The following is a 26,695-nucleotide window of genomic DNA, read 5'->3' as shown; positions in this document are numbered from 1 at the left end:
ACTGTCACTTTCAATGAGATTACATACTCACAGGGGAATTGTCATTCCGCTGCATGTAAAAGACAGCCCCCTTAACCCCTGCTCCGGCTTGCTTCGGGGGTTCCCGGCGTCTGGACATCCCGCTCAGCCAATCAGTGCGCTGCCCTGCCACCAACACTGATTGGCTGAGTAGGACATCCAGACCCGAAACAAGTCGTAGCATGGACCGGTAATGTATGTAATCTCATTGAAAGTGACAGTGAAGGGATCCACAGCGGATTTTGCTGCAAGCTTGCAGCGTGATATCCGCTGCGGATACGTTATGTGTGAACCCAGCCTCAGGCTATGTACACACTTCGATTTTTAACAGATGTTATTTGCTTGTATTTATTTTTTTAGTTATTGTGGAAAACATGACCTGTGTTTCCCAGGTAATCTGAACGCTCACAGAAAAGGCAGTCATGTGATTGATGGACACATTGAGCCGTAACACTCTGTACTGCCCAGAACTTGTGTTCAGTCTCTTTTCTTCAACCAGACTAAAAATCTGCCTTCAGGAGACTGAACCTGAATACAAGTAAGTATAGCTTTGTTTTACAGCAAGATAAAAAAATGAATGTAAATTGCAAACTTGCTTTATTTTACATATAGTGTTTATTTTGAAAGTTGGCTGCATTCAGCACCCAGGTGTGGCTATTTTTAAATGTCCATTGAATTTAGTTGAAAAGATAGTTAAAGGACAACTTAAAATACAGGCTGTTGTTCACTAAATAATGGCCACCAATACGTTTCCTGAACATTCATTTGATATCAACTGCAAACAGCTGCTGTTGTTTCCATAGACTTCAATTGAAATCATTGAAGACTAAAAACAATGATTTTTTTTTTTACTAAAACAGACAGTGTGTGAACATGGTCTTAAAGTGTAGACCAATATGATCCACAAAAACAAGTTTAGTGAACTTTCTTATATACAATGACACAGCGGTCTAGTTAGCGAATTTGAACTAAATCACAAGGGCTTATGGGTAGAGGCGTAAATCATGATACAAATGTACACCTGCTTTCAAGGTGTGCACCTCTTAGTAAATCCGTCGGGGGGAAAGGGGGCGGAGATTTAACACTGGCATTTAACAGTGGTTATACTTACACTAAGGGACACACTTCGGGGAACATTTACTAAGATTTTCCCCTGGGATACGCCACAGAAGAGCAGCAGATTCACCCCTCTTCCGTGGCATACACCAGCCGTATGTGCCATATGCCGGGGAGCTTGTGCACTGTTGTGGCAGTTCTCTTGGTGTTGGGTCACTTGGGCACTTGGCCAAAAGTGGTGTTGTAACCCAACCCCGGACGAATGGGCAATGCGCTTAAGGTTTGGATAGCCCAAGTGTGAACTGGTGTGTAGGTGCTCGTACAGAATGATAGACCAGAGTCCAACAGCTTAAACGAGATAACTGCGTTTGCTTGTAAAAACTTCAGTGCAATACAAAATAAACACACTTTGGTAACTGCAGGTGCAGGCAGAAGGTAGGAAGAGAAGTTGTGACAGCAAGGTAGAGTAGAGGAATGTCTTCAGGGCCCTGTCCAATGTAGCAGTGTACTCTGCTGGGATAGCGTAGCTGAGATGAAGAGATACTCGTACTCACCTATAGATTCTGTGGATCTGACCACCTTAAGCCCTATAGTGTCGGTATACCCGTCCTGCTAGGATAGTACGAGGTTCCAGATCCCTGCGCTGGGTTGAGCAGACTTTCCAAGATTTCCCAGAATAGTCGTGCGCTGCAGTAGGAGACATAGACTTAACTGCTGCTTTGTCCTACTGGGGTCAGTACCTAACTCTAGATGACTGCCCTGTGTGTTGTACAAGGTATCCCTGGTGTGGACAAGGTTTTTCTCAGAGGATGTCTTCCCTCCTGAGGGTCTAGCACTGCATGCTAGCGGTAGTTAAAGCGTAACTGTCATGTTTTTTTTTATTGCAGAAATCAGTAGTATAAGCGATTTTAAGAAACTCTGTAATAGGTTTCATCAGCCAAAAAAGCCTCCTTCTGTACTGAAGAAGCAATCTCTCAGCCTCCCCCCCCCCCCTGACTTCTTATCTGTGCATTATCAGGCAAACACGTCTTCATTACAGAGAAGCCAGTGAAGACGGGCTCTGCTCTCTCCATTGTAAGCCTATGAAGGGGGGAGGGGCTGAGGGAGATGAGGGAGCAGGAAGAGGTGACATGAAGGTCAGCTGTTTGTAGACTCTCTGGGCACCTAAAACGCTAAATTCAGGTGTCAGAAAGGTCAGTGCTTATCTATGAACTTACTGAGAGAAGATTGCAGGGTGTTGTGCTTTGCAGAAATCCTCCATGCTCAGTCAATCCTAACAGCCCCTCCCCTCTCCATAGCCACATAATGGAGACAGAAATCCTGCTTCATTTGATGTGAGGGCGGAGGCTGGGAGATTGCTTTTTCACTACAGAAGGAAACTCTTTTAATACATAAAACCTATTACAGAGTTTCTTAAAATCGCTTGTACTGTTGATATTTAATGTTTTCAGAAAAATGACCCTGAAATGACAGTTACGCTTTAACAATATAAAAAGAAATAAGTCTCTACGTCCCTGACAAGGGTCCTGGCTTGAGCCAGGCTCTGGCTTCACAGCAGCAGGAACTGCTTTCTGTGTCTGTCTCTCTCCACTGACTCAACTAGAAAAGACCCTCCCACCAGGAACTAGATCCTTTTTATAGGGTTACCTTAGCTAGTGAGGGATTGGTGGGCTATGTGTGTGCAAGAGAGAGAAGAGGTAATAGGCAGAAAACTGAGGGAAACATGCCTGTACCTGTGATAGGAGAAAAACACCACATGTGCCACAAAACAGTTAACTCAATTGCTTCTTCAGCTGTGCTCAGTACAGTACACACAGTAAATACAGCAGAGACACATAGTAGGGACAAACACATGATACACTTCTCCTTCATTCCCTTGTAAGAACCTGAGTGAGTTACTTTGCCCAGGTGCATAAGGAACTTAGTGGCGCACCTGTGCTGGGACACTACACATGCCTGCCTGATGGGTGGGCAGGGAGGGCGCGGCAAGGTAGGGAGGAGTGGCCTCCTCCTGCAAAAGATTTATCACGATTTACTCCCTCTCGCAGGCGTAAATCTTGATGCAAATCAACACCTTCTGGAAGCAGATATGTAGCACAATGCCTGCGCCAGGTGCAGGGCCGGACAGCTTTACTAAGAAGTCTGCGCCTCTTAGTAAATCTGGCCTGGGAAAAAGGGCCGAGGCTTTATTTAAGACTGGCGTACTACTCCGCCAGTCTTTTTTTTTTTTTTTATTCTTTATTTTTGAGCTTTTTTCATAACAAGATACAGTAAGATACGTATGCTACACACTATATAGTAAATAAAACAGAAACCCTGGGTGGGTTGCAGCAGTAAGGCCGGTAGCCAGATAACGAACCAACAGATAAACCGTTACAACCACGATGGCTGTCACAACATATCACAGCCAAGATAACAGCTTTTTAAATAAAAGTAAATAAGAAATCAGAAGAAAAAACTAGAGAAAAGAAGGAGAGAGAAGAGGAAGAGAAGCAAGAAAGGAGAAAAAAGAAGGACAAACAAAACAGACAAAAAAAAAAGGGGGGGGGGGAAGGGGGGGGAGGGAGGGGGGGTGAAAGAAGCCTATGAGGATGCCGGGAACCACCACCAGCCAGGAGCATACTTATATTGTCAATAGTCGCTGGTAGTCCGGGGACCCCTCAAAGACTGTCCAGGCCATCCAAACTGAATTAAGTTGGAAGACCTGTCCTGCAGAGATGCCGTCAGCTCCTCCATCCTCTGTATGTCCTCCACCTTACGGATCCAATGACCCACAGTAGGCGGTGTAGTAGACTTCCAGTGAGCTGGAATGCAGGCTCTAGCTGCATTAACTAAGAACCTCAGTAGTGATTTTTTTGTATCGCTTTACAGGGATATCAGATAGGTGTAGCAGGAAGAAGGCCGGGGTATTGGGGACTTGGTAATGCAATTTAGTACAAATGATATCATGTACCCCCTCCCAGAATGCGCCTACGGCTGGGCAGGAACAGAAGATGTGGAGCAATGTACCCTCCTCTGATCCACATCGCCAACAAGAAGGAGACACCTCAGGAAAAATCCTATGCAGTCTGGTGGGCACATAATACCATCTGGCCAGTAGTTTGTATCCTGCCTCTTGAAACTTACTGGCTATTGAGGATTTGTGGGTAAACTGGTATATCCTCTCTAGTTGTTGGTCTGTGAGAGAAACGTCTAGGTCCGCCTCCCATTTAGCCACAAAGGGTGGGCGAAACCCCTCTGGTGGGGAAACAAGGAGAGAATAGAAGATAGAAAGGGAGTGCTGCAGCGGTTCAGATCCCATACATGTCTCAAAAGAGGTAAGAGGGCGGGTAAATCCCACCAGTTCTGGAAGGGATTGCAGGAAATGTGCCAGTTGTCTAACCCTCCAGTCCCCCAAGGGAACAGGTTGGCTAGAATCCAATAGTTCTTGGAACCGAAGCCATCTATTATCCGTAAGAAAATCCTTCGCCCTATACTTCCCTGCTGTCCACCAGGACCTAAAAGGTCCCGATGTCCCCGGGCCAAATTGGGGATTTCCCAAAATTGGGAAAGAGGGGAGGGTCTGGGGGAGACGTCCTCCTTAGGGAACACTTTTTGGCATGTCATAAGCGTCGGACCAATGGAGGGGTGTGTTGATAAGTTCCCCAGGTACGAAGGATGAATCCAAGGGAGAGAAGTGAGTGGAACGTTAGTGAATGTTTGTTCTAGGCGGACCCATTGTTTCTGCTCTGCGTGGCGATGCCAATCCAAGACTCTCTGCAATACAGAGGCCTCATAATAGGCCTTGATATTTGGAAGACCTATTCCGCCCCTATGTTTCGGGACATACAACAAGGTACGGGCAATTCTGACAGCTTTACCTGCCCAAATGAATTTGGTTAAGTCCCCTGAGAGAAGGCGAAAAAACTGAGAGGGAATTTTAATCGGAAGAGTCTGGATAAGGTATAGGATCCTGGGCAGCACATTTATTTTATAGATGGCGCATCTGCCAAACCACTTGTAGAGCCCCTTAGACCATCTAGTCATGTCCCCCTGCAGTGTCTTTTGTAGATTGGCGAAATTACGGGAATACAATTCAGAGAGGTCTTTGGAGATCCAGGTCCCCAGGTATTTAATAGCACTGGATGAAAGGAGCAAAAGGAGAAGGAATCTGCCAGGGAGTTTTGTGTGACCATAGGGAGGCACACATTTAGCGCCTCTGACTTCTGATAAATAATCTTGAAGTTTGCCAAACGGGAAAAAGAGTCCAGTTCAGCCAAAAGATTTGGAAAGGAAGTTTGTGGAGAGGAGATAAAGAAAAGAAGGTCATCCGCGTACGCGACTATTTTCACTGAATGTGTCCCCATGGTCAGACCTGTTATGTCCAATTTGCTCTGATCCTCCGTAACAGAGGCTCCAACGTCAGGACAAAGATCAACGGAGAAAGGGGGCAGCCTTGACGCGTGCCATTGTTAATGAAAAACGGCCGAGAAAACACTCCGTTGACCTTTGCCGCCGCCGCGGGAGCGGAGCAGAGAGATTTTATCCAGGCCAACATAGAAGGGCCTAACCCTATGTGGCCCGGAACCGAGAACAGGAATTTCCAATTAACTCTATCAAATGCTTTCTCCGCGTCGGTTGAAAGCAGGCAGAGGGGGATCTTGCGCACACGAGAGAAGTGGATAGCATTGATAACCTTAATGGTGTTATCCCTCTCCTCTCTCGCATGGACAAAACCCACCTGATCATCGTGTATAATATCTGGAAGGGAAGGAGCCAGTCTTGAAGCCAGGACTTTGGAAAATAATTTTAGATCTACATTTAACAAGGAGATCGGACGATAACTGAAACAAGTCGCTGGGTCCCTTCCCTCCTTGTGAATAACAGCTACATGTGCAAAAGTCATATCTGACGGTAGGGAGGCACCGGAGGAGACCGAATTAAGTGCCGATGCAAGAGGTCCCAGCAGGAGCTCCGCATATTGTTTGTAATAAGGCACCGCAAGACCATCCGGGCCTGGAGCCTTAGAAGATTGCATCGTTTTCAGGGCCATGGTCAGCTCCTCTGTCGTTATCGGTTCCTCCAGCGCCTCACAAACCTCCGCTGGCAGGCTAGGCAGACCAGAGTCAGAGATATATTGGCGGATCGAGGAGGAAAGATCCACCCGACTGCTAGGTAGGTTATAAAGCTTTTCATAGAAAGCTGCGAACGCCTCCGCTATGGCATGTGGGCTGAGACTTTCAGGCCACCTCCCTTACAGATAACCGGGACAAAGGCCCGCAATCTTTGTTCCCTCATCGATCTCGCCAGCAATCTACTGCTCTTATTGCCGTATTCATAGAAATGGTGTCTACCTTTCAGAAGGAGGAATTTGGTTTTAAAATCAAGTCTATCTCTCAGCTTCTTCCTTGCGGCTATCAAATTCTTCAGGACTTTGGGATCATGGAACCCTTTGTGCCTTCTCTCTAGAGACTCAACCAAAGCTATCAGTTTTGCAAACTCCAATGCTCCTTCCTTTTTTAATCTCGCCCCGTGTTTAATGAAGGAGCCTCTAATAACACATTTATGGGCTGCCCACACTGAAAGGGGAGAGGTGTCTGTGGGGACATTTTCCCTAAAATAGTGTTTAAGGTCAGATTTAATTGCCGTCGCCACTAGAGGGTCTCGTAGAAAAGACTCATTGAGCCTCCAGTTCCACTGTCGTGAGAGAGACATAGGAGATGCGACTTCCATACGGACCATAGCATGGTCTGCGTATGTGATCGGGTCTATGGTCACTCTTCGCACCTGGGGAAGATCAGCATGGCGGACGAAAAAATAATCTAGTCTAGAATAGACATCATGGACTCCTGAATAAAATGTGAAGTCTTTAACATCTGGGTGAGCTGTCCGCCATACATCCATTAAATGATGGGAGTGCAGGAGACGGAGAACACGCTTTAAGTACCCCCCTGGCACACTAGACGTACCACGGGAGACATCCAACCTGGGGTCAAGGGCCAGATTGAAGTCCCCTCCCAGTAGCAATGTGCCCTCCGCAAACTCCTCCAACTTTACCAAAATTGCATCTAGGGCCTGTAGCTGACGAGTATTGGGCAGATATACATTTGCTAAAGTATATAGTCTCCCAGCCAGTTTCCCTTGTATGAAGAGAAATCTACCTGAGTCATCAGTCAACTGCTTTACAAATTCCCACGGGACAGTTCTAGAGATAAAAATACTTACTCCCCTGGATTTAGAGCCTGCATAACAACTATGGTAGGAATCAGGGTACCTTGGAGAGCGGAAGGAGGGGACGGCATCCGCACGGAAGTGCGTCTCCTGAACGAAGGCGATCTGCGTTTTCTTGGTCCACAGCAACCGGAACAAGGCAGAGCGCTTCTCCGGGGTGTTCAAGCCATTGGCATTCAGTGTCACAAAAGACAGGAGGTCCAGACCCGGTATCCCCAAGGGAAAGGCGGAGGGAAAAGCAACAAACACACACAAAAAAAAAAGGGGGGGGGAGAAGGGGGGGGGAGGGGGATGGAAGGGTAGTGAGGGGAAAGAGGGGGCAGAGAGTACAACAGAGAGAAAGGAAAAACACAGAAAAAGACTAGTGTAGGAACACTATAAGCCAAGCCCAGCTATTCTGGGATTGGTAAGAAACTTTTAGAAATAACCTCTGTAGGAACGGACAACCGTGCCCACGGAGGTCCAACTATAGTGGGAACGTGGAGGACTGGAACAGAGAACGTGTAACCTCAAAGAAGCGCTCCACGGCACCTAATCACTAATCAGATTAATCCAGAACTAACATACTGCTGGCAACCCCTAGAAAAAACCTGGTAGAAAAAAAGAGAAAAGTCAGGCCATGAAAAAGAGAGAAGAGTCCCACTGGGAGACTACGAGATGAGTCACAGTAACATAGCCGGAACCTCAACCCTCGTCCGGGCCCTCAGCTACCGCAGGGGTGGGGCGCTGACCCCCAGCGTGCCGATTCTTCCTCTGTGCCATGAGGGTCGTGGTTGTCTGTGGAAGCGGAAAGTCCAACCAGCCTGGTAGGGAGAAATCCGGGATGTCCAGGAATGCAGCCACTTCCCCGGCTTGATCAGGAGAGTGCAATTGAAAAACGGAATTCCCCCGACGGATAATCACATGGAAAGGGTGGCCCCAGCGGTACGAGGCTCCTGCCTCTATAATCTTTTGCAGCAATGGCTTTAGTAGACATCTCATGGCCAGCGTGCGTCTGGAGACATCAGGAAGCAGTTGAATGGAGGAGTTTTAAAATGGTACTGGACCCCCTTGCCAGGCTTTTTGTAGAATCGCCTCTCTCTCCTTATAAAAGTGGATCCTGTACAGGACATCTCTCGGATCCAAACGGCCTGGGATTCTCGGGCCCGCGACCCTATGCACCATGTCAGTATTTATTTCCGTGTCCAGTGGCCTGCCCAAGACCATATTAAATATAGCTGTGACTGCAAGCGGCAAGTCCCTTGCTGAGACCAAATCAGGGATGCCCCTCAATTTTATATTGTTGCGGCGGCCCCTGTTTTCCTGATCATCCACTTGTAACAACAGGGTGCGATTAAAGGAACATTGTACTGACAAGGTATTCTCAATCTCGGAGATACGCTTATCCAGGGCCTCAGTACAAGACTCTCGAGAGGAAACATGTTGCAAGAGGGAGCCCATCTCCATTTTCAAATCTTTGAGCACCTGAGCATGGCGGGATTCCACCTGTTAAATCGGGGTTGTCAGGTCCTTTTTAGTGGACAAATCGCTAAGGATAGAGTACAAGTCTCTAAGCTTCATTCTTTTCTTACTGGTATGCTGAGTGGAGTCTCCAGAAAAGGAGCAATCCTCATTGGATGAATTGTCTGATGGGCGAGTGTGAAAGATATCTGGGGTGCTGGAAAAGTCCTCCATAAGGTCTATGCCTTGGTCACAGTGACTCCCTGCTTCAGGTCTAACAGTCTGGATACTGTTTGGAAGCTGATCTGTGTGCAGTGTCCACTATGCCCGAAGGGGGTGAGGTCGGGGGTCTTAAGGGAGTAGTACTGCAGCCCCCATCAGTATTGGGCACAGCCCTTTCTGCCCTCCCCTGCATGTCCTCAGTGAGTCTGGCCGGCGCCCTGTCAGCCCCCTCTGTCACAGTGCTGACCCCAGGATGCACCTTTGTCATGGCTCCCTTCTGTCCCCTGGTCTCTCAGGGGAGACAGTACTGCTGCAGTGTGCGCTGTATCTGAGCAGGAGCTGCCGGCTACCAGGCCCTCTCCTCATACCCGCCGACTTCTCCTGGGATGCGGGGGAAACGGGTGAGTTAGAAGCCGCCAACTCACCCGGCCGCTTGTTGGTGGTGGACCGGGACACTCCGGCAGCTCCTCTCTGCAGTCCCTGACTGCTGGTCTTTTGTGAGGAGCGGGAGGACGCCATCTTGGCCACACGTGTCATCTCCGAGGCCGAACCCGCTGCATTCAGGTAACGGGTGATGGAGGTGTTGAAGACGACTGAGGGGCGCTTGGATCTCCTTAGCATGGCACAAGAGGGGTTAGGGTCACGTTAGGCGGTCTCAGGGTGCCGTTCTAGGTGCCGTGGGTGCTATCTGGACGGAAGCTCCTACACCACACGTCCGGCCTGCTCCATGTCCAGGCCACGCCCCCTCTACTCCGCCAGTCTTGATAAACATCCCCCTAAGTGTTTCCCATAACTTTATCAAAAACTGTATTCCACAGTTCAATTTAGTGTCAGGTTTCTGTTTTCTTCCAAGCCATTCAACAGCTCTGCAGGAAAATTCTTTCTCATTGTAGCTATCTACCAGCCAAAACTAGTGATCCCCCCCATCAGCCACTAAATCAGACTCAACTACAACCTTCCCTTGGGCTGACTTTTTCCCACAGTACCTGAAAGGTCCACAGATCTAGCTACTCACAGGTTGCTGACAGTGCCTACACTACTTCAGCAGCAACCTTTAACAAGCCAACCACTTTCACAGCCAGTCACTTTCTAGCCATAAAATATTGGAAGTGGTCACTATGCTAGCTGACCTTAGAGAAGTCCAGGCCCTGCTTGTCAAAGTAGCACAACCACTCCTACAAACACTGTGGCTGTGACTGTGATCAGCTCTATGCAGGCTGCCCCATGTATCCAGGCCTACTATCACAAAACTACTAGACAACACTATCTCCTCACTCTCTCCTTGTAGCCACTAACCCAACCTGTTTAAAAGGTACCTGAGCTTTAAAGGGGTAGTCTGGCATTTTAAAAACGCTGCTGACACAAAAGTTATATAATTTCCAATGCACTCTAGTTATCGCTACGGATACTAATTGCCGGAAGTTCCGTTTCTTGCTTCTTCAATCTTGAGTGTTGACCCCTGTTCTGGACTGCTGCCATCTTGTGTCAATGCTTCATTGACACACAGTGTGGAATCACCTGTTTTCAACTCGGCTCAATACACCACCCTGTTCTGCTATTGGCCAAGACATCAGCTGTACGTGCGCAGTGGGCTAAAATTACAGATAGAGGATGGTGTGTGTAGACATGGGAGAACACCTCTGGTAAACCAGAAATCAAGCGATTTTGAGAGTGGGCTGCCTTGCAACGCAGGGTGAGATAATGGGGATATGGCCGCCGCCGCCGCGACGCTGTTAACCAGGGGCGCTGTCTGTGCGTCCTCCATCCCGCGGGCTGGTAACTAAGGATGCCGTCGGCAGGGCTGTATTAACAGCTGCTGCTGCCTTAGGCACTAAACCTGAAGACACCCCATCGTCACGCACCTATTGGCGATACCAGACCTGACCAATACCACCATACCCCCCACCCCCCTGGAAAAGACACCAGATTTACTGGCAAGTCTGAACGGGAGGAGGGAAACAAAAAATAAAAACAAAAAAATTAGTTTTTTCTGTCCCCCTGCTCCCTGGTGCTGCCCCCCTGCAAGGTGCTGCCCTAGGCACCGGACCACGAGTGCCTAGTGGTAAATACAGCCCTGGCCGTCGGCGCATTCTTGCAGTCAGCGGCATACTCTGCTGCATACGGCAGATATGTGTCAGGAGTCAGGAGCGGTGGCAGGCATCGGCTCCTGACACATACAATATATACATGTACAAAGTCAAAACATAAAAAATATTCACAGAACAGTCTCTTAGATGTAAAATATCTACTTAAAGTGACAGTCAACCAATCAAAACCTTCACGAGGGACCTTCACAAAAGCCTACAACCTACCATGCTGCCACTGCACCCTGTTCCTGTCACCTTCTGTAACCATCTCCTTCTCCTCTTCCTCTCTGTACCTTTCTATCATTTACATCTTTTATGTCTAACGTACTTGATTTTGTGTTGTGACATATTTTTCCCCTTTACCGTGTATGTACAATACCCTAGAATAAAAGGCAATTTGCAATAAATAATAAGAAAAAAGTAAGTAACAGCCTAGATTTTTTTAAACAGAATGTCTATGATGTACAGTGTTTCCAGGTGGCACACCTTTATGGGTGTTAACAAAAGTAGTGCCATGCTCTATCTCTACCTTATGATCATGTGACTTCTGAGATGGCGAGATGTAATGGGATGAAACTAGCCATATTTAAATTTTTAGCATGCTTCTCCACCTGTACTATGTCTTACACGGGCAGATGACAAGTTGCTGATGGATTTATAGGGCAATGCGTGGGAATTTAATTTTCATCCTAGTTCCATCTTCTATGATCGAACAACGCCCCCCTCCCACCACCCATCCCCTCCCCCCCCCGTAATATTAGTATTTTCAATGCTAGAAGTACATTGCTCTATTTGATTTTCTTTAAAACATTACTATAGTCTTAGCTCTGATGACCTTCACTTTAATTTCCACTTGTTTGTGCTATATAACCTATAGATAAAACAAAGCTAATTGTAGTATAGAAACTTAATTTCCCCTATGGGATGCAACAATAGTCATTATTCATTCATTCTGGCTCTGACTAAGCATGATATATACATATATATCTCATCCTAAAGGGAGGGTAGACACCTCAATGGCTCAAGTTACTTCCTTAGGCATCTCCTGCAAATCATGTCAGAGGAAGCGCCTACTCATAAAACACTTTTAAATAACCTGAAGACAAGGGAGAAAGTTCTTTACATTCCAAGATGACTGGCACGCTCATAAAATGAAGTTATACACATTTCTAGAATTACAATCTCAAATCTGTAGAACAATTTGATATTTAACTTCGTGTTATTATAGAAATTTATTGTGGCCTGCCATTTCAAGGTATTCAATCATCATGTAGTGACACAAGATAAAACTGGGATATCTTCGCTGTAGTCTCTGGGTTCTTAATGAAGTAAGCCCCATTCCTTCAAAGGAGAGATATAGTAGGAGTTTTATACTATATAATGCCCACTATATACAAGTATAAATACTGCTCAATAAAACAAAGGGAACACTAGATCTCAATAATCCTAGATATTAATGAATGTAATATTCCAATTGAAAATCTTTATTGATTACATAGTGGAAGAATACAAAAACCTTAAATGATTAATGTAAATCAAATTTAATATCCCATGGAGGTCTGGATTTGAAATCAAAATCAAAGTGGAAAATCAAATTACAGGCTGATGTGACTTCAGTGAAAATGCTTCAAGACAAGGAAATGCTTCAAGACAAGGCCTGTGGTGCAACCTTGCGTTGGAGGATGGAATAAGACATGATGTCCTAGATGTGCTTGATTGGATTCAGGTCTGGGGAACACGCAGGCCAGTCCGTCATCATGCAGGAACTACTGACACACTCCAGCCACATGAGGTCTAGCATTGTACTGCATTAGGAGGAACCCAGGGCCAACCGTACCAGCATATGGTCTTACAATGGGTCTGAAGATCTCAGCCTGGTATCTAATGGCAGTCAGGCTCCCTCTGGTTAGCACATGGAGGGCTGTGTGGCCCCAATACTGATCCACTGACAAACCGGTCATACTGGAGAATGTTGCAGGCAGCAGAAAATTCTCCATAGCATTTCTAGATGTAAGCACAACACCAACTTCTGAACGTTGGGCCCTCATACCACCCTCATGGAGTTTTTTTTAGTTTGAGCAGACACATGTAGCCTGCACAGCTCTGGCACTGCTCCTCCTGTTCTTCCTTGCACAAAGGTGGAGGTAGTGGTCCTGCTGGGTTGTTGCCCTCCTACAGCCCCCTCCACTTCTACTGGTGTACCGGCCTGTCTCCTGTTATCTGCTTCATGCTCTGGACAATGTGCTGACAGGCACAGCTAACCTTGTTGCAACAACAGTAGGAACGAAAATATTAGCCGGATACGCCAGGGGAAGATGGAGCCATCGGCTGCTGGGTGAGTGGTGCAGGGGGCCGACAGCACAGGGCATTCCCCAGAGGCCGGAGTGGGCAGCTGTTTAAAGGGGTAGTGCGGCGCTCAGCAATTATTCACAGAATAACACACATTACAAAGTTATACAACTTTGTAATGTATGTTATGTCTGTGAATCGCCCCCTTCCCATGTCCCACCACACCCGCACAGGTACCCGGAAGTGTGGTGCGATATACATACCTGACGCGTGTCGACCTCCGTCTTCTGTCGATGCAATCTTCGGGAGGCCGGCCGACTCGCTGCAGCCGGCCCCCCTCTGCAGCGTCATCAGCTGCTCAGCCGCGATTGGCTGAGCACAGTTATGTTCAGCCAATCGCGGCTGAGCAACTGATGACGCTGCAGAGGGGGGCCAGCAGGAGCCGGTTGGTCGGCCGGCCTCTCGTAGATGATGTCTTTAAAGAAGATGGCAGACAGGGTCGGTCAACACGGATTAGGTATGTATATCGCACCACACTTCCGAGTACACGTGCGGGGGTGGGGGGACACTGGAAGGGGAGGGATTCGCAGACATAACATACATTACAAAGTTGTATAACTTTGTAATGTGTGTTATTCTGTGAATAATTGCTGAGCGCCGCACTACCCCTTTAAAGTTGCTGCACGCTTCTACTTCTTTCAGCTGCAGGGCTTACTTATTTAGAGCAGGGATTCCCATCATAATGAGGGGAGTCCCTGATCCTTTACAGTAAGTAGTTGGGCAAGATGCACCCATACTTACTGATAGTCTTTACACTCTGTGGGCCGGGTGCTCTGCATCTGACCCATGGAGTGTAATAACCATTTAAAGAAATTTACATTGTTCCCTGTGGGAAACAGCTTGGTTCTTGAACTCTTCGGTTCTGGAACAGAGAAAAGAGGTACCACTGTACTTTAATACTACCACCTATATACAAGAATATTCCTACTTTAATACTATCCTCTATGTATAGAAACACACCTGCTATAATACTGCCCCCTGTGTAAAAGAATGTGGATGTAACCGGGAGGGGGGGGGGGGGGGGTTGTTAAATGTATATGTATAATACAAGAGGAGACAGTAAAGCAAAATAAATATGTAATTATAAACTGATGTGAGGTGTAATTGAGAGCTGAGCGGGGGACGGTGTAAATTATAGATAAGATGTAATCTAACAGATGAAGCTCTAATTGTCTCACTTTTGTGCTGTTCTTCTAGAATACTTGTTTTTGCTCATGTAGTTAATATCTCTTCACTCATCACCAGGAATCAGATACCTGGGTGGAGCAGAGCTGAATTCTCTACACCATCATTTTCTAATTGATCTATCTCCATCATTTCACTTAATTCATTGAGAGGATTTTTCGTGTATATTTGCCTCTATTCGTATTAATACCAATACTGCAATAGTGCAGTCAAGATGGATGGCAGGATAAACCACGGCTCTAACCTCACACTGATATATAGTCACTGAGAGGGACTGAACAGAACATAAGGAGGAGTAGAACAGTTTGCAGCAGAAACTAATCAGAATCCGGTTTTCTATAGAACCTTGGAATCTGGTTGGTTGCAAGGGGCTTTGGTTTGCTTTGGTTTTCTAAAAGAAGTACTCTGGAGGAAAAAAAAATGATTCAAATCAACTGGTGTCAGAAAGTTATAAAGATTTGTTAATCACTTCTATTAAAAAAATCTCCAGCCTACCAGTACTTATCAGCTGCTGTATGTCCTGCAGGAAGTGGTTTTCTTTCCAGGGTGACACAGTGCTATCTGCTGTGTATGACAGGAATTGTCCAGAGCAGGGAAGGTTTTCTATGGGGATGTTCTGGACAGTTTTCATCATGGACAGAGGTGGCACCAGAGAGCACTGTGTCAGATTCAGAAGACAACTCTACTTCCTACAGGACATGCAGCAGCTGATAAGTACTGGACGACTTTCTTTTTTTAAATAAAAGAAATTTAAAAATTTGTATAGCTTTCTGTCACTAGTTGATTTAAAGGGGTTATCCAGCGCTACAAAAAGATGGTCACTTTTCCCCCTACTGTTGTCTCCAGTTCAGGTGCGGTTTGCAATTATAAATAAAAATAAATAAAAAAATAAACATGTTTGGTATCGCCGCCTGCGTAATTGCCCAAACTATTAATTAATCACATTCCTGATCTCGCACGGTAAATGGCGTAAGCGACAAAAAAATCTCGAGATGCAAAATTGCGCATTTTGGGTCACATCAAATCCAGAAAAATTGTAATAAAAAGCGATCAAAAAGTCGCATATGCGCAATAAAGTTACCGATAGAAAGAACACATCATGGCGCAAAAAATGACACTTCACACCCCCATAGACCAAAGGATAAAAGCGCTATAAGCCTGGGAAGGGAGCGATTTTTAGGAACATATACTTGTTAACAATGGTTTGAATTTTTTACAGGCCATCAGATAATATAAAAGTTATACATGTTACATATCATTGTAATTGTAACGACTTGAGGAACATATGTAACAAGTCAGTTTTACTCCAGGGCGAATGGCATAAAGAAAATACCCTCCAAATAAAAGAAATGCATTTTTTTTTTCAATTTCCCCACACATTGAATTTTTTTCTGATTTTGCAGTATACTTTATGAAAAAATTCAGCCTGTCATTGCAAAGTACAATTAGTGAAGCAGAAAATAAGGGCTCATGTGGGTTTCTAGGTGGAAAAATTCAAGTGCTATGACCTTTTAAGCACAAGGAGGAAAAAACGCAAAAATTTAAATTGGCCCGGTCCTCTAAGGGTTAATGGTGTCTGTCCTTTCATACAGCATCCCTCCATTTAATATCCTAAATATTTGTAAATCACTTCATTTACCAAAAAATCATTCCTTACCCCAGAAAAAGAGCCTCGGCCACTAGGTGTCTCACTTTCCTGCACACTGCTGTGCACTGCCTGGCGAATTCTATTTGTAGCAAAGAGACCAAGATGGAACAAAAGTGGGGGCAGGGCTCAGCTATGTACAGGAGAAAGACCGGACTAAGTGAATACACTCTGAGCCAGTCTGCAACCAGTCTTCACTGTGCTTGAAAGGTAAATCATAGCTTACTTCTTATCTCTCAGTATCCATAAAGTCCTAGCCTTCTGTCCGTTGTGTACATTATCATCACTGGAAGCAGCAGTAGTTCACAGCTTAGGCTACGTTCACATTAGCGTTTGACCATCCGGCACCATTCCGTCTACTTTTTCCGTTTTAGAGTAAGCAAAACGGAAACTTTTGGATCCGTTAAAATCCCCATAGATTCCCATGCTATTTTAGTGTGCTCCGTTTGCCCTAATTGTGCTCCGTTTGCATGCAATCCGTTCAAGATCCGTTTTTTTGAACGGAAGAAAAAAGTGTTTGCAGTATTTTTCTTTCCGCTTAAAAAAAACCTGATCACGAACGGAAAGTGCACTTCCGTTTTTTTTTACATTGTAGTCAATGAGGACGGATCTAAAACGGAAGGTATTTCCGTTCACATCCGTTGTTTTTCATCCGTTTTTGCACTGAGCATGCGCAGAAGCAGCAAGAAACCAAAGAAGAAAAATAAACTGACCATTAAAAAAAGATGAACATTTTGCAATCAGTTTGCACCAGTCTGCTCATCAGTTTATGCTCATCCGTTTAATTGATATAGACGGATCCGTTACAAACAAAGAAAAACGCTAGTGTGGCCGAGCCCTTAGACCAGAGCTGCTATATTCTCTCCCTTTAATTGGTCCTGATCATCAATATTAGCAGCATTTTACTGCTTAGACCAGGACTGCTTTTGAGATATAATGCCTTGTTGTGATGCTGTTGCTGTAATCCTTTCTGCTCAAGAGCTGGTGTATCATTCTCAGCCACATGCCATCTATAGTAACTCATCAGCATCATCCCCCAGCACAGTGCAAGTCTGTTCAGTCTAGGGCTTTTTCTTCAACACTATATCACGACATAGCAGAGACGAGTGGGTTCCTTTAACTCCAGGTGTTACTACTGTTACAGAAGCAGCCTAGCTCTCATCCCACCTCTAAAAATAAAAATGAGCAGTGGACTGTAGAGGAGACTGGGGCTCGGTAATATGAGTGATAGCATTACCCTGAAGGATTAATGCTACAAAGAAGCATTAACATTTTTTCAAAGGAGAGGTACACTTTTTAGGACCTGGATCCCACCTTACTATTACTTGTCACATACATATCTTTTTACCACATGTACTCCTTCTAGCATTAGGCTTTCAGCACATTAGTTGGTGGCATCTGGAGAAATCAAACATCTTCATCTGGCTCCCTCTGCTGCTCACCACTGCCATCTTGTCTGCTCCTCTGCTGTACTCCATGCTTGTCCCAGGGCTGATCATCTCCGCCAGCACCTTTATATATCCCAGAGTTTGCTTTCTCCTTCTAATCTCTGCTGCAATTATACCTCTGGCCACTAGAGTACATGTGCAACTACCTGCTCTGGATTTCTAAAGCCAGCTTGTCACCACCTGCTACTGCCCAATCCACCTGCATATTCTTTCCTAAGCATTGTTGCATTCCTGCATATGTAGCGAAGGTGCCTGTCTGCTATTTCTGCTAAGTTCCCATTTCTCCTGTCCTATGCCTGTCCTTCAGATTATGCTTCTTGCCTCTTTGTACCATCTGCCTCTCCTGTTGCCGACTCGAATTGCTGACTTGCCTCTTAAGCCGCCTGCCCTGACTCTTCACCTGCCTGACTACGATACCCGTTTCATCCCTGGTACTTTACTGACTTTCCTGCCCGCAACCTGACCTTTTACCTACGATTACTCGGCCATTTCCCAGGTGTCTCACACCGGTCATTGGGTACCAGCTGCTGCTCACACTGGGACCATACTTGTAGAGCAGCCTGGTGCCCTCTAGCTGCAGAAGTCCAGCTAGAGGCCCAAAGCGAAACTGGTTGAGTAGCACAACAGGTCCACAATCAGTGTCTAACATCTACTAAAACTGCTTAACGAAGAAAGATGATCATCAGCCTCCTGCCCTACGGTGTGAGATGTTTATTTTTCCCATATGACATATTTGTAGTAATGTTTCTCTAGTTCAGTGCTGCTTTAAAAATCCTGTTAGTTGCCCTTGAAAACAGACTGTGGTTTAGCCCACCCCATTGTGACCTAACACAGCATGGTTCTATCCAGGTAACAAGTTATTTGAACTCTCAAAATCCATTGCCCTTTGGTAACAGGATACCAGCAAAATTCAGAATGTAACTTTAGACATGAATTCAGAACTAGATGTGCATTTCTAGGAGAAAATGCTTGAAAAGAGTGCCTCTTTAACAGTGACTTCACTTCAAGAGAAATGTTAAACCCTTGATACTCTCTCTTTAAGAGACACTTTAGTACCTTCCCTTTAAGAGCAACTGTGGTGCCGTCCCGTAGACTTATGTACTGTCCCTTTAAGAGTGACAGTACATAACTGCAGAGACACCATCATGTGTTTCTCAACACCAGTGAGCTAGCCAGACCTTCTACCAGGGAGGAAAAACAAATCCAAGGAAAGTCTCCAGTCAAGAAAACAACCCAAACAAAGTATCCATCCACAGACAGCTGTTTTGGCATATTTGCCCCTCATCAGTGTGGAGTAGGATTCTGGCTAGTGGGAGCAAAGCCTAGTAAGTGCATTCAAAAGAATGGTGGTTGAAGACACTATCACGAATTTCTTAGTTTCAGTGAATCTAGGAACATTGTCCCCTTAGAAACCAAATATGCAAATTTAAGAGCTACTTTGGTACTGCCTCTTTAAATGTGACTTTGGTACCTCCTCTTGAAGAGCAACTTTGGTGCCGTCCCTTTGAGAACAACTTTGGCACTGTCCCTTTAAGAGTTACTTTGTATTCCTTCTAAGGGTATGTTCACACTGTGTAATCCCAGCGGGTCACCCGCCGCAGATTCCGCAGCTCTCGGCCGTGCGCATTTCAGCTGGGTCCCATATGCTTCATTCTATTGTTTTGCAGATTCCGCCATCCGCCTGAAGAATGAGTGGGTTCATTCTTCTGGCGGACGGTTTATGTCAGTGAGGCAAAATCATAAGCACCTGCCATCTTCTATTAGCCAATAGGGGACATGTGACTGCGTGGATATTGTCAAGCATTGAGTAAAGGACCTGCGAGTTTCTATTGGCTGCTACATTTCAGCTATTTGCATGTGTGCTGCAAGGGCTGTGCTGTGTTATATTTGAATTTCTAAACATTCTGCCATTTATTTCTGTGTAGTTTTTGCTCCTGAAACTTAATTTTTGACAAATCTGATTGAAATAAAAAATACTTAGCACACCTGTCACCGCTAAGGGCTAAAAAAAACCCAGTTTAAAAAGTTAACTGGGAGAAGAAAAAGAAAGAAAAGGGATTACAATATAGTGCTTTTTCAAGCACTATAATAAACCAACTATAAAACATTATAAATTCATCTTATCATTAGTGCTCCAATATTGCTTGTTCCAGTATATGTTATCAGTGACAAGGACAGGTGTTTTTTTTCATGCATGCTTAAATGCCTGGTATGCAAATAATATGCAAATAACCCTATGTAGGTTAATTAAAATATAACACAAACCTCTGATTCATTTACACTTTATCGCAAGTATTACAACAACTAGAAGTGTCACCACAATTGAGAGAAGCATGTGCCATTTATTGCTTACAGATGTGGTTCACCAAGTGCAACACAATGTCAACATTGACAGAGATGTCACAGTAGGGAAATGCCACACACCCTGATGTATAGGCAGAGATTTTAGACATGTACTTCAAAATAGTTTATTCATCCATGGTCCCCTGTTGTAAATTGTTACAAGGATATAACATTCTTGAACTTTGTCAGATGAAAGAACCAACTATTTACCACAATAATATAGGTTTTGTACATACCTAATACATAGCCTACATCCAATGTTTAATGTTAACAGGTCAGTCTGAGGTGTAATACTGTAATTCTCCTCAACATAGCCAAAAACGAATTGGCCTAGTTCCCAAAAAACAAATCAGAAGATTTTAAATCTGGGTATTTCTCTGATTTAGTAGCACTACATGGAATTGGTTGGCTATATGTAACAACCTACAGAATTGGGATCTCCCATGTACTTCATAGATAGTAGTAGTAATACTTAACAAATAGTACAATTGCATACACTTAAAATATAACTTAATCGGATATTTAAAATACACCAATCTTGTGATTCCTATACTCAAACCAACAACAGTGAATTAGCATTCAGTACGCTAGAACATTTGTCACAATTAGAGCATCAGATACGTATAACAGCGCAACAATAAGTGAAAACGCAAATTGCACCTATGTACTAAGGCACTATTATGCACACAGAGTCCTGGTATGGATACATGTTCCTTTGCAACCCAACCACATATACCATCAAGTTTATCTGTATTTAAACATTCCTGGGGAAATGTCTCCTGTTCCAGGAGTGATAACTGACGGCTAAATGATCGTTTGGTGGTTAGTTATTGAAGGTGTATGGTGACCTGAAGACTGCACAATTTCTAAACTTTCTAGTCTCTCTCAACTGTAAAATATCCTTCTTAACCTTGGAGAAAGTCATGATATATACCTGGACTAACCACCTTCTGATGAGAAGTTGGGCTTTAATGAACAGTGGGTGGAGGATAACATGTTCTTTTTTTCAGTCCAATTTTTTTAATCTTAGTACAGTGGTACCTTGGTTTAAGAGTAACTTGGTTTAAGAGCATTTTGGTTTAAGAGCTCACAGTTTTTCAAAATTGTGACTTTGTTTAAGAGCTTCCTGTTCTGGGTGGTAGTGCGAGTGGAGGAGGGGCATGGTCTGCATAGCGGGGTCTACAGCCCTGTACTCTGACCCAGGAAGTCTCCCTCACCTTCCAAATCATAGCAGATCCACTTCAGGCTGGGGCTTGCATCAGGGGACAGGACTGTGGAGGTAATCTCTTCATAGCTGTAACCCCTCTCTTCCCGGACAGAGAGTGCTGCATGTATGTGCCCACATCCGCCCTGCTCATTCCTTTATGCTCCCTGCAGTCTCTGTAATCCCTTGTGTTTCCCATCCTCTCCATTACTGTACAGTAACTTATAATATCACATATTCTGCTGTTTCTGAATGTTTGTTTAATTTGTTTTACATGTTACTCAGAATAATAAATCATTATTTTTGGGGTATGGAACCAATTGTCTGCATTTCTATGATTTCTTATGGGAAAATTTGCTTTGGTTTAAGAGTGGATTTGGATTACAAGCGCGGTCCGGAACGGATTATGCTCGTAATCCAAGGCACCACTGTACGTTGTTATGGAGGCAGCCATCTTCCCTTAGGAGCTGAGGCAGCAGACCGCTGCCAATCTCAATGGACGATCTGAGGATGGTTCGGGTGGCCCCTACTGCTGCACCCTGCTCACTGTCTGTGCATGTAATAGCACAGGCAGTGAGTAGGGAACCAGGGGGAAGGAAAGCTGAGCTGACAGGTCGACGCTCTGTTCCCCTGGATTATCATGCAATGTAATATAGCCTTTAGTTTTAAAGGGGTTATCCAGCGTTAGAAAAACATGCCCACTTTCCAGAGACTCTTCCACAGACATGACTCTTGTCTCCATTTCAGGTGTGGTTTGCAATTACTCTCCATTTTCTTTAATGGAACTGAGTTGCAAAACCCCACCCAAACTGAAGACAAGAGTGGTGCTGTCTCTGAAAAAAGTGGCCATGGCTAAAATGAGTAAAAACATCACCAACAAGTTCAAAACTAATGTTTAACATAAAAACATGATTTAAACAATAGGTTTTCTGGTGACATAATCCCTTTTAGAAAAGGCAGCCAGGAATCTTTCTTAAAGGGGTAGTGCGGCGCTCAGCAATTATTCACAGAATAACACACATTACAAACTTATACAACTTTGTAATGTATGTTATGTCTGTGAATTGCCCCCTTCCCATGTCCCCCCACCCCCGCATGTGTACCCGGAAGTGTGGTGCGCTATACATACCTGATCCGTGTCGGCCGACCCCGTCTGCCATCTTCTTCAAAGACGTCATCTTCGGGAGGCCGGCCAACCCTCTCCTGCCGGCCCCCCTCTGCTGCATCATAACTGTGCTCAGCGATTGGCCGAGCACAGTTATGCTCAGCCAATCGCGGCTGAGCAGCTGATGACGCTGCAGAGGGGGGCCGGCATGCAGGACGGCTGCAGTGAGTCGGCCGGCCTCCCGAAGATTGCATTGACAGAAGACGGGGGTCGACACGCGTCAAGTATGTATATCGCACCACACTTCCGGGTACACGTGCGGGTGTGGGGGGACACGGGAAGGGGGCGATTCACAGACATAACATACATTACAAAGTTGTATAACTTTGTAATGTGTGTTATTCTGTGAATAATTGCTGAGCGCCGCACTACTACTTTAACAGAGACTGCTGTAAAAATTTGTCATCATTCATTCTATTTCTCCACAGGACTTTACACCATACATCTTGTAGTTTTCTCCTTTTGTTTTTGTGGGTGTTAGATGAGAGGCCCTATATACCACACTTGATGGGCATACCCAATGGTGGAAAGTCGCTAACCTTAAGTTTCCAAACTGTAATTCTGTAATTCTCTTATCCTATATAAAAATTGAATCTCATGCAGGAGGCATTGTTGACGTTTTGAGAGAACCTGGTCACCTTGGATGCCCTCACCCAAATCTCCTGATGTAAATTACTATATGACTTTGTGAGATGTTCCTCAATATGTGACATTTGATGTCACTTATGATGTACCCAAACATGTCTCAGTTTGTGCTCACTTCTAAAATAAATTCTAATCAGCTACAATTTAGCTTATTAATGTACATTGCAAAAATTCTTATCATGACCTAAGCTAACTAAAACTAAATATAGAATAATAGAATAAAAATATTTTATGGTTGCACTTTAAGCTCTTTTTTCTCTGTATACTTGGATACAGCCTAAATAATTCTTCCCTGCAAGTTACCTTTTGTATGTTGTTCTCTCTCCTCAGTACAGTACATGCTGCTCTGTATGAATTGTGCTGGATCAGAGTGGGGAACCAAGAACTGCAGGGCTTGGACACCTGCAGTTCCCAACATGAGCAGAGAGCCTGTGCCCCCCCCCCCTTACTGCTGCCACTCAACATAAGATGATGTATAAATAAATTATTAGACATTTATTTTAATGAAGTTATGTTACCAAGTAATATAATTGTATTAAAGCAATGTATTTAAAAAAATTAATATAGTATTAGTAAATCTGCTCGAATATGTTCCAGTATGTTCACTGGGCCTGAAGGGGAAAAAAATGACCATTCAAAATTGTACAAAAAAATGCAGTAATAAAAAAAGGTCTTTTATTAATTGTTCTATATGCATATCAGCTATTGTAATAAACAGCAATGAGTGTGACTTAAACATGCTCGGGTCAACTCGCTTGACATTTGAATACCGGTGGCTGAGAAAGTTGGACAAAGCCCTAGGGAGTCCAGGAAAACATGGATACAGCCGTATATCTATGTTTTCCTGGACTCTCTAGCGCTGCATCCAGCTTTGTCAGCCATCTGTATTCAAATGCCAGGGAGCAGACTCAGGTATGCTCAAGTCACGCTCATCTCATCTAGTAATAAATAATTCTTATGGCCAGCTCAATAGCATGTATAGAAAAAACGCAAACCTGGAGTTTGGACTTCATTTTGATGTTTCAAATCTATATGGATCTAAAATATTGTCGAAGTGATTTCTATAATTTATCAGTAAAGCAGTCAGAACTCCATTTTATGATACAGAGCTCCAAATGACCTTTATAGACTAAACAAATTATAAAATGTAGTCTTCCTGCAGCCACCACTAGAGGGCATACTGTTAAATTTGATACATATATATATTGAACTTGCTAAGCCCCCTCTAGTGGTGGCTGCTGTATGAATTTGTCTGTGCAGGTAATTTGGAGCTTTGTAGTTTAAAAAAAACTAAACTCTGATTCTTGTAAATAAATATAACAAATGAGTACATCATTTTGGACCAATTTAGATACAATAAACAAAGTGCATTGCCACTTTTAGACCCCATATAGGGCATTTGAGAATGTAATAGCTTATTTTTGTTTGCCAATGGCTACACAGGTAAACTGAGGACAACACAACAAATCAATGCAGGATTTATACTATTTCATGGAGTTAACTCCAGTTAAATAAATTGACCTTCAGCAGTTAATTGAAGCTGACGCTCCTTATCCCAGACCCCCACCGTACCTGTCAATACCCCGATCACTAACATCTTAACAACTACTTCTAACTCTCTGTGCAATTTGTAAATATGAATTAATGGCGATTAAAAAGTAAGGAACCTTATAGTTATCCAGAGGAACATAGGCTGAAATATATATGCAACAGAAAATGAAGCAAAGGGAAAGACTACATAAAAAAACAAAGTGCTTTGGGCACAAATGCCACCGGAGAAGGTGGTAAAATTAATTCTAAATTTGATATTTTAATTTTATTCAAAATAAATATCAAAGCAGCGGCAGATAATGAGAACATTTCAAGGTTATGTTGAAAGCCATATATTTACCAGCTGCAATTAGCTGGATTTTAACTTGAAAACATTCGCCTCTGGCCCCATTTTGCTAAATAAACAGAAGCTGCATTACGGCTGACTTTGCAAATTTCTGTCTATTACAGTAAGCAGTGCCAATTAGATATAATTAACCTTTTCGGGACTGTTGGAGCTTAGGACTTAGGATATATTGTCAAGCTGATGGACTTTAATAGTATACTCACCTTAGAAGTCCATACTACAAGCTATGGCGGATTAAGTGTACCATAGGCCCTGAGCTGTTCACAAAACTTCCCCACACACACAAATTGTGTAACTAGAGCAGCACTATAGTGGTATTCACAGTACAGGGTATGGGTACAGGAATGCTATATTTAAAGTGTAACTGGAAAAGTTTTATTCTGTAGCACTAAGCACTATGGTAATTTTTTTCATTTTGAAATTTGTGCCCGAATTGTCCCAGTTGCTTGTCACTGCATGCTCTGTTTCTATAGCACCCATGTCGGGCATGAAACCAAGTGCTGTAGAATCATATGAAATGGTTCTCAAGCTGGAGACAGGAGCTATGGGGGTGGAGTAGGAAGCAGAGTTACGGGGAGTGGGAACAAATGTGCCTCTGTTAAGGTATTTAGGCGCCAAATTCAAAATGGAAGTTATCTACAAAAATAACCATTGTGCACAGTGCTGTCTGATTCAGTGCTGTCTCAGTCATTGGTCATAAAAGATACAGGGACAGTGGCGGAACTACCGCCGTAGCAGCCGTAGCGGCCGCTGCGGGGCCCCGTCGTATCGGGGGCCCATGGCGCGGGCCCCCGGAGCTCACATAGCCTGTAGCACCCGGCGGCCGAGCAGGCCTCCCGGGTGCTACAGCTGTTTGGGGTCCAGGCAGTGGCCACGAAGGGGGGCCCGCGGGGCCCTCTCGATCAATTACTCTTGTGACCGCAAGCATTGTTTTGCTTGCGATCACAAGAGTCCTGCTCCCCCGGCTGCTGCGCGGCTGCCGGGGGTGTCGCATCTTAACCCCGGCAGCACGCGCATCCCAGAAATCCCTGCGCGCCTTGGGCCCTGACTTCCGGTTCCGGCGCGCAGGGAGCTCTGGGATGCGCGCTGCCGGGGATAAGATGCGACACCCCCGGCAGCCGCGCAGCAGCCGGGGACAGACCAGGAGGAGAATCAACGTGGGAGCGCGTTGTCAGGTGAGTTAAGTTTTTTTTTTCTTTTTATCAGCCTGCAGGGTGGGGGGAAGGAGGGGGGCATCTATGAGGGTGGGGGGAAGGAGGGGGGCATCTATGAGGGTGGGGGGAAAGAGCGGGGCATCTATGAGGGTGGGGGGGGGGGAAGGAGGGGGGCATCTATGAGGGTGGGGGGAAAGAGGGGGCATCTATGAGGGTGGGGGGAAGGAGGGGGGCATCTATGAGGGTGGGGGGAAGGAGGGGGGCATCTATGAGGGTGGGGGGAAGGAGGGGGCCATCTATGAGGGTGGGGGAAGGAGGGGCCATCTATGAGGGTGGGGGGAAAGGAGGGGGCATCTATGAGGGTGGGGGGAAGGAGGGGGGCATCTATGAGGGTGGGGGGGAAGAGGGGGCTTCTATGAGGGTGGGGGGAAAGGGGACCATCTATGAGGGTGGGGGGGAAGAGGGGGCATCTATGAGGGTGGGGGGGAAGAGGGGGCATCTATGAGGGTGGGGGGGAAGAGGGGGCATCTATGAGGGTGGGGGGGGGAAGAGGGGGCATCTATGAGGGTGGGGGGGAAGAGGGGGCATCTATGAGGGTGGGGGGGAGAGGAGGCCATCTATAAGGGA

The sequence above is a fragment of the Dendropsophus ebraccatus genome, chromosome 4 (genome assembly GCF_027789765.1).
Source record: "Dendropsophus ebraccatus isolate aDenEbr1 chromosome 4, aDenEbr1.pat, whole genome shotgun sequence".
In the NCBI taxonomy this organism is placed as follows: domain Eukaryota; kingdom Metazoa; phylum Chordata; class Amphibia; order Anura; family Hylidae; genus Dendropsophus; species Dendropsophus ebraccatus.
The sequence above is the reverse complement of the archived record's forward strand: the minus strand, read 5'-3'. Positions refer to the sequence as shown.